Consider the following 10,976-nt stretch of genomic DNA (forward strand, 5'->3'; position numbering starts at 1 on the left):
ATAATGACAGTAATGATAATAATGATAATGATAAGGACAATAATGATAATTATCATTAGGAAGCCCATCTATAATGAGACAAAAGCTAAAAGTAGAAAAATCTTAAAAGTCGAAAAAAAGGCGAAATCTAACGAAATACAGCCTTTGCAGAGATGAGTCGAAAACCCCTTTTTTCGAGTTTAAAGAATGATTATGATAATCTTAGCAATAATTCTGCTAATTATGATGATAACCCCATCAATAATGACAATAATGATGATAATAATGAAAATTATGAGAGTAATATGATTATGATAATAATTATACAATGATAATTATAATGATGATTTGCCTAATAATTGCAATAATAGCAATAATCAACACTATTCTAATGATTTTCCTAATAATAATAACGACAATAATAACAGAAATAATAATAGAAGTAATTATAACACGGCTATTAATTTTATTATAATCCTTATTTTTGTTGTTATTATTTCCAGAATTATCATTATTGTCATCATTATTATTAAAATAATTATAATGATGAAAATGACATTAATAATTAAGATGATGATTATTGTAATGACTATATTAAGGGTGATTAGGGCGATAATGACAGTAATGATAATAATGATGGTGATAATGACAATAATGATGGTAATTATTATTATAAAGCCCATCTGTAATAAGAAAAAGGCTAAAAGTAGAAAAATCCCAAAAGTCGAAAAACCGGCGAATTCTAGCGAAATACAGACTTCGGAGAGATGAGTCGAAAACCCCCCTTTTTCGAGTTTAAAGGATGATTATGATGATCTTAGCAATAATTCTGCTAATTATCATGATTTTGATGATAACCGAATTAATGATGACAATAATGACGATAATAATGATAATTATGAAAGCAATTAGGACAATAATTATGATCATAATTATACAATAATAATTATAATGATTTGCCTAATAATTGCAATAATAGCAATAATCAACACTATTCTAATGATTTTCCTAATAATAATAACGACAATGATAACAGAAATAATAAAAGAAGTAATTATAACACGGCTAGTATTGTTATTATAATCCTTATTATTGTTGTTATTATTACCAGAATTATCATTATTGTCATTATCATTATTAAAATAATTATAATGATGAAAATGACATTAATAATTAAGATGATGATTATTATAATGACTATATTAAGGGTGATTAGGGCGATAATGACAGTAATGATAATAATGATGATGATAATGACAATAATGATGATAATTATCATTATAAAGCCCATCGATAATGAGAAAAAGGCTAAAAGTAGAAAAATCTCAAAAGTCGAAAAACCGGCGAAATCTAAGGAAATACAGCCTTTGGAGAGATGAGTTGAAAACCCATTTTTTCGAGTTTAAAGTATGATTATGATGATCTTAGCAATAGTTCTGCTAATTATGATGATTTTGATGATAACCCATTCAATAATGACAATAATGACGATAATAATGAGAGTAAGTAGGGCAATAATTATGATGATAATTATATAATGATAAATATAATGATGATTTGCCTAATAATCTCAATAATAGCAATAATCGACACTATTCTAATGATTTTCCTAATAATAATAACGACAATGATAACAGAAATAATAATAGAAGTAATTATAACACGGCTATTATTGTTATTATAATACTTATTATTGTTGTTATTATTTCCACAATTATCATTATTGTCATTATCATTATTAAAATAATTATAATGATGAAATGACATTAATAATTAAGATGATGATTATTATAATGACTATATTAAGGGTGATTAGGGCGATAATGACAGTAATGATAATAATGATTATGATAATGACAATAATGATAATTATCATTATAAAGCCCATCTATAATGAGAAAAAGGCTAAAAGTAGAAAAATCTCAAAAGTCGAAAAAACGGCGAAATCTAGCGAAATACAGCCTTTGCAGAGATGAGTCGAAAAGCCCTTTTATTCGAGTTTAAAGGATGATTATGATGATTTTGATGATAATCCCATGAATAATGACAATAATGACGATAATAATGATAATTATGAGAGTAATTAGGACAATAATTATGATAATAATTATACAATGATAATTATAATGATGATTTGCCCAATAATTGCAATAATAGCAATAATCAACACTATTTTAATGATTTTCCTAATAATAATAACCACAATGATAACAGAGATAATAATAGAAGTAATTATAACACGGCTATTATTGTTATTATAATCCTTATTATTGTTGTTATTATTTCCAGAATTATCATTATTGTCATTATCATTATTAAAATAATTATAATGATGAAAATGACCTAAATAATTAAGATGATGATTATTATGACTATATCAAGGGTGATTAGGGCGATAGTAATGATAATAATGATGATGATAATGACAATAATGATAATTATCATTAGAAAGCCCATCAATAATGAGAAAAAGGCTAAAAGTAGAAAAATCCCATAAGTCGAAAAACTGGCGAAATCTAGCGAAATACAGCCTTTGCAGAGATGAGTCGAAAACCCCTTTTTTCTAGTTTAAAGGATGATTATGATGATCTTAGCTATAATTCTGCTAAATATGATGATTTTGATGATAACCCCATCAGTAATGACAATAATGACGATAATAATCATGATTATGGGAGTAATTAGGACAACAATTATGATAGTAATTATACAATGATACTTATAATGACGATTTTCCTAATAATTGCAATAATAACAATAATCAACACTATTCTGCTTTTCCTAATAATAATAACGACAATGATAACAGTAATAATAATACAAGTAATTTTAATACGGCTATTATTGTTATTATGATCCTTATTATTGTTGTTATTATTTCCAGAATTATCATTATTGTCATTATCATCATTAAAATAATTATAATGATGAAAATGACATTAATAATTAAGATGATTATTATAATGACTATTTTAAGGGTGATTAGGGCGATAATGACAGTAATGATAATAATGATGATGATAATGACAATAATGATGATAATTATCATTAGAAAGCCCATCTATAATGAGAAAAAGGATAAAAGTAGAAAAATCTAAAAAGTCGAAAAAATGGCGAAATCTAGCGAAATATAGCCTTTGGAGAGATGAGTCGAAAACCCCCTTTTTCGAGTTTAAAAAATGATTATGATGAACTTAGCAATATTTCTGCTAATTATGATGATTTTGATGATAACCCCATCAATAATGACAATAATGACGATAATAATGATAACTATGAGAGTAATTAGGACAATAATTATGATGATAGTTATACAATAATAATTATAATGATTTGCCTAATAATTGCAATAATAGCAATAATCAACACTATTCTAATGATTATCCTAATAATAATAACGACAATGATAACAAATAATAAAAGAAGTAATTATAACACGGCTAATATTATTATAATCCTTATTATTGTTGTTATTATTCCCAGAATTATCATTATTGTCATTATCATTATTAAAATAATTATAATGATGAAAATGACATTAATAATTAAGATGATTATTATAATGACTATATTAAGGGTGATTAGGGCGATAATGACAGTAATGATAATAATGATGGTGATAATGACAATAATGATGGTAATTTTTATTATAAAGCCCATCTGTAATAAGAAAAAGGCTAAAAGTAGAAAAATCCTAAAAGTCGAGAAACCGGCGAATTCTAGCGAAATACAGCCTTTGCAGAGATGAGTCGAAAACTCCTCTGTTTTCGAGTTTAAAAGATGATTATGATGATCATAGAAATAATTCTGCTAATTATGATGATTTTGATGATAACCCATTAAATAATGACAATAATGACGATAGTAATGATAATTATGAGAGTAATTAAGACAATAATTATGATAATAATTATACAATGATAATTATAATGATGATTTGCCTAATAATTGCAATAATAGCAATAATCGACACTATTCTAATGATTTTCCTAATAATAATAACGACAATTGTAACAGAAATAATAATAGAAGTAATTATAACACGGCAATTATTGTTATTATAATCCTTATTATTGTTGTTATTATTTCCAGAATTATCATTATTGTCATTATCATTATTAAAATGATTATAATGATGAAAATGACATTAATAATTAAGATGATGATTATTATAATGACTATATTAAGGGTGATTAGGGCGATAATGACAGTAATGATAATAATGATGATGATAATGACAATAATGATGATAATTATCATTACAAAGCCCATTTATAATGAGAAAAAGGCTAAAAACTGGCAAAATCTAGCGAAATACAGCCTTTGCAGAGATGAGTCGAAAACCCCTTTTTTCGAGTTTAAAGAATGATTATGATGATCTTAGCAATAATTCTGCTAATTATGACGATAAACCCATCAATAATGACAATAATGACGATAATAATGATAATTATGAGAGTAATTAGGACAATAATTATTATAGTAATTATACAATGATGATTATAATGATTTGCCTAATAATTGCAATAATAGCAATAATCAACACTATTCTGTTTTTCCTAATAATAATAACGACAATGATAACAGAAATAGTAATAGAAGTAATTTTAATACGGCTATTATTGTTATTATAATCCTTATTATTGTTGTTATTATTTCCAGAATTATCATTATTGTCATTATCATTATTAAAATAATAATAATGATGAAAATGACATTAATAATTAAGATGATGATTATTATAATGATTATATTAATGGTGATTTCGGCGATAATGACAGTAATGCTAATAATGATGGTGATAATGAAAATAATGATGTTAATTATTAAAAAGCCAATCTATAATAAGAAAAAGGCTTAAAGTAGAAAAATCCCAAAAGTCGAGTTTAAAGGATGATTATAATGATCTTAGCAATAACTCTGCTAATTATGATGATTTTGATGATAACCCCATCAATAATGACAATAATGACGATAATAATGATAATTATGAGAGTAATTAGGACAATAATTATGATAGTAATTATACAATAATAATTATAATGATGATTTGCCAAATAATTGCAATAATAGCAATAATCAACACTATTCTAATGATTTTCCTAATAATAATAATAACCACAATGATAACAGAAATAATAATAGAAGTAATCTTAATACAGCTATTATTTTTATTATAATCCTTATTATTGTTGTTATTATTTCCAGAATTACCATTATTGTCATTATCATTATTAAAATATTTATATTGATGAAAATGACATTAATAATTAAGATAATTATTATAATGACGATATTAAGGGTGATTAGGGCGATATTGACAGTAATGATAATAATGATGGGGATAATGACAATAATGATAATAATAATCATAATTATGAGAATAATTAAGACAATAATTATGATAGTAATTATACAATGATACTTATAATGACGATTTGCCTAATAATTGCAATAATAGCAATAATCAACACTATTCCTTTTTTCCTAATAATAATAACGAGAATGATAACAGAAATAATAATAGAAGTAATTTTAACACGGCAATTATTGTTATTATAATCCTTATTATTGTTGTTATTATTTCCAGAATTATCATTATTTTCATTATCATTATTAAAATAATTATAATGAAAATGGCATTAATAATTAAGATGATTATTATAATGACTATATTAAGGGTGATTAGGGCGATAATGACAGTAATGATAATAATGATGGTGATAATGACAATAGTGATGATAATTATTGTAGTGTACGGCTGCGTACGTCCCGACTCGAAGGATGATATCATCTCCAGTTGAAGTCGCCAAGCTAAAATAGCTATTTTTTTTTTTTTTTTAATCTAATTATTGTTGATATGTTTTGGCCGAAGTTCACAGTTTTTAAGACAACTGTTTATTATCGGATTTTCTCCGTATCCTTTCCTGTTTTTATTTTTTCTAATGTTCTTTCCTTTTGTCGACGTCTCCAAATTCTCGCGATAACCACCGATTGAGGTGACGGTCGTTACCCTGCTTCTTTTTTGTTTTTCCCCTTCCCTCTCTCGTCTCGGTTGTTTGGATTGTCCAACTATCGGCTTGGTCTTCAGTCACCTCTTTTGCCTATATTCTTCTTTCGCGCCATGCCTGGGGCTTGGCCTGGGGGTTTCTTTCGGGGTATAAGTACTCGTGGTAGGGGGAAGGAAGAGAACTTCGGTCCTGACCTCTGTCCCGCACTTTGGTCCTTCGCGGTTACAATTTTACCTGTGTTGTGCTCTCGCTCGGATTTACCCTGGGATATACTTCGCGCACGGATTTACCAGGATTGCTGAGTATCTCCTCAAAGCTAAGTGGTTGCTGGTTGTGTGTAGGAGACGACTGGTCTCTTTTGGACTTTAGCGTGACATGCTGCATTATCATCTGCAGGGTGCACTCTTTCGTGAAGTCCCATGACATTTTTGCGTATTTCCCAGTGTTTGAGAGCATTAGGACCAAGTGATTTAAAGAAACACTGCTTGAGGATCCGTACCTCCAGTGTATTCAACAACTAAGTTATCACTTAGTTTCTTTTCATTCCTGCCTGAGGATCCGTACCTCCTGGAATAAAAGATCTTTTTAAGTACATTTACGTACTTTATCGTCGATTTGTTTTGTTTCGCTTAATGCTTGTTTATTGATTTCCGCTTGATCTTGTGGGTAATCAAGCAGCCCTTTGTGATTGTCCCTCCAGTATGACTTTCCCTTTTTACGACTAAGTTATTACTTAGTTTTATTTCGTTCGTACTTTAGGAGTCATACCTCCTGTACATATATATTTTTTAAAGTTAATGTTAATGTTTCCTTTCGTCCCTGCTTGAGGATCCGTACCTCCGGGGATAAAGATCGTTAGCAGGATCTTTTTTTTTATATATATATATTTTGTTTGATATATGTTTCTGTTGATTTCTGCCTGACCTTGTGGGTGATCAGGCAGACTTTGGTGATCCGTATCTCCTGATAAAGAGCCCTTATCACATGATACGTGATTTTTGTTGTTTTCGTTTGTTGTTTCGGCTGATTCCTGTCTGACCTTGTGGGTGTTCAGGCAGTCTTCGTGACTAGTCCCTTCATTGACTTTGCCAGTTCAGCCTTCTTATTGAGTTATTGCTTAATTCTTTTGTTCACTGTTTACACAAGTACTCTTACTAAGTATCCGTCAGCATTAGCTTTGCTTTAACAGTTAACCTCCATTTGGGTTGGATGTTAACAGTTTAACGTAATTTAGGGACTTTGATGTTTTTATGCTGACCCTCTAGTAACAGTACTTCTGGAGTTGGGACGCCAACTTAGGGAAGACATTTTTTTATATCGTGGTAAGTTTATCTGGTGTTAATTTCTCGTGCATCACCTCCGCTGTGATAAATTGGTGATGTACACACCTTTGTCTACTTTTCATGACTGAAAAATGCCTGTAATTCCCTAGTGAGTGTAACTTGCTCTCTAAATAAACATCGTACCATCTTAGAGCTTTTACTCAACTCCAGTCAGAATAATTTATACCACCACTAAAGTTCTGGTTCTGTCCAAGGTTAGATGCCTAAATCTTTCTCGGACTCGGGTCTCCTAAACAGCACATCGCTGGTTGCTCTGACATCACGCAATCCTTGAAAGGCTGTAAAAAGGCTAGATAAATCAGAAAATATTAAGCTGATATCAAAAGAACAGATTCATTTAACTATCTCTGTGTTCCCGCTCCCAGCAGGCGGATGCTCAAACCGAAGGGAAGAAGAAGAATTCTATGATCTTGCTTTTTTTCTTCCAAACACGTCCACGCAGACGCTCAGCCTACGCTATCTCCCTTTTCACATCTACACACTTACACATCCAACATTCAGCACACACATTCTGTACTTTCTTTCCACCCTTCTCTGATACAACACCCACACCCACTTACACGACATACACGGTTCCCGAACCTAATAATCGGGTGGTGGCAGCGTACCGTAGGCCTGGAACCTTACATCTGTTCACTGCAGACGAATCTTTCCCTTGAGCAAAAACTCTATATTCTCGGTTGAGCCCAGACTCAACCAGACAACTTAAAGTCTACTGGGTCTACGCCCCGCTACAATTACCATTATAAAGCCCATCTATAATAAGAAAAAGGCTAAAAGTAGAAAAATCCCAAAAGTCGAAAAACCGGCGAACTCTAGCGAAATATAGCCTTTGGAGAGATGAGTCGTAAAACCCCATTTTTCGAGTTTAAAGGATGATTATGATGACCTGAGCAATAATTCTGCTAATTATGATGATTTTGATGATAACCCCATCAATAATGACAATAATGACGATAATAATGATAATTATGAGAGTAATTAAGACAATAATTATGATAATAATTATACAATAATAATTACAATGATGATTTGCCTAATAATTGCAATAATAGCAATAATCAACACTATTCTAATGATTTTCCTAATAATAATAACGACAATAATAAATAATAATAGAATTATAACACGGCAATTATTGTTATTATAATCCTTATTATTGTTATTATTTCCAGAATTATCATTATTAAAATAATTATAATGATGAAAATGACCTAAATAATTAAGATACTGATTATTATAATGACTATATTAAGGGTGATTAGGGCAATAATGACAGTAATGATAATGATGATAATGACAATAATGATGATAATTACTATAAAGCCCATCTATAATGAGAAAAAGGCTAAAAGTAGAAAAATCTAAAAAGTCGAAAAACCGGCGAAATCTAGCGAAATACAGCCTTTGCAGAGATGAGTCGAAAACCCCTTTTTTCGAGTTTAAAGGATGATTATGATGATCTTAGCAATAATTCTGCTAATTATGATGATAACCCCATCAATAATGACAATAATCATGATAATAATGATAATTATGAGAGTAATTAGGACAATGATTATGATAATAATTATACGATGATAATTATAATGATTATTTGCCTAATAATTGCAATAATAGATATAATCAACACTATTCTAATGATTTTCCTAATAATAATTACGACAATGATAACAGAAATAATAATAGAAGTAATTTTAATACGGCTATTTTTGTTATTATAATCCTTATTATTGTTGTTATTATTTCCAGAATTATCATTATTGTCATTATCATTATTAAAATAATTATAATGATGAAAATGACATTAATAATTAAGATGATTATTATAATGACTATATTAAGGGTGATTAGGGCGATAATGACAGTAATGATAATAATGATGGTGATGACAATAATGATGGTAATTATTATTATAAAGCCCATCTGTAATAAGAAAAAGGCTAAAAGTAGAAAAATCCCAAAAGTCGAAAAACCGGTGAAATCAAACGAAATATAGCCTTTAGAGAGATTAGTCGAAAACACCCTTTTTCGAATTTAAAGGATGATTATGATGATCTCAGGTATAATTCTGCTAATTATGTTGATTTTGATGATAACCCCATCAATAATGCCAATAATGACGATAATAATGATAATTTTGAGAGTAATTAAGACAATATTTATGATAATAATTATACAATAATAATTACAATGATGATTTGCCTAATAATTGCAATAATAGCAATAATCAACACTATTCTAATGATTTTCCTAATAATAATAACGACAATGATAACAGAAATAATAGTATAAGGAATTATAACACGGCAATTATTGTTATTATAATCCTTATTATTGTTGTTATTATTTCCAGAATTATCATTATTGTCATTATCATTATTAAAATAATTATAATGATGAAAATGACATAAATAATAATGATAATTATGAGAGTAATTAGGACAATAATTATGATAATAATTATACAACGATAATTATAATGATGATTTGCCTAATAATTGCAATAATAGCAATAATCAACACTATTCTAATGATTTTCCTAATAATAATAACTACAATGATAACATAAATAATAATAGAAGTAATTTTAATACGGCTATTTTTGTTATTATAATCCTTATTATTGTTGTTATTATTTCCAGAATTACCATTATTGTCATTATCATTATTAAAACAATCATAATGATGAAAATGACATTAATAATTAAGATTATGATTATTATAATGACTATATTAAGGGTGATTAGGGCGATAATGACAGTAATGATAATAATGATGGTGATAATGACAATAATGATGATAATTATCATTATAAAGCCTTTGGAGAGATGAGTCTAAAACCCCCCTTTTTCGAGTTTAAAGGATGATTATGATGATCTTAGTAATAATTCTGCTAATTATCATGATTTTCATGATAACCCCATCAATAATGACAATAATGACGATAATAATGATAATTATGAGAGTAATTAGGACAATAATCATGATAGTAATTATACAATGATGATTATAATGATTTGCCTTATAATTGCAATAATAGCAATAATGAACACTATTTTTTTTTCCTAATAATAATAACGACAAGGATAACAGAAATAATAAAAGAATTAATTATAATAGGGCTATTATTGTTATTATAATCCTTATTATTGTTGTTATTATTTCCAGAATTATCATTATTGTCATTATCATTATTAAAATAATTATAATGATGAAAATGACATTAATAATTAAGATGATTATTATAATGATTATATTAAGGGTGATTTGGGCGATAATGACAGTAATGATAATAATGATGATGATAATGACGATAATGATGGTGATTATTATAAAGCCCATCTATAAGAAAAAGGCTAAAAGTAGAAAAATCCCAAAAGTCGAAAAATCAGCGAATTCTAGCGAAATACAGCATTTGGAGAGATGAGTCGAAAACCCCCCTTTTTCGAGTTTAAAGGATGATTATGATGATCTTAGCAATAATTCTGCTAATTATCATGATTTTGATGATAACCGAATCAATGATGACAATAATGACGATAATAATGATAATTATGAAAGCAATTAGGACAATAATTATGATCATAATTATAAATTGATAATTATAATGATTTGCCTAATAATTGCAATAATAGCAATA

Source organism: Penaeus vannamei, chromosome 4 (genome assembly GCF_042767895.1).
Source record: "Penaeus vannamei isolate JL-2024 chromosome 4, ASM4276789v1, whole genome shotgun sequence".
Classification (NCBI taxonomy): Eukaryota; Metazoa; Arthropoda; class Malacostraca; order Decapoda; family Penaeidae; genus Penaeus; species Penaeus vannamei.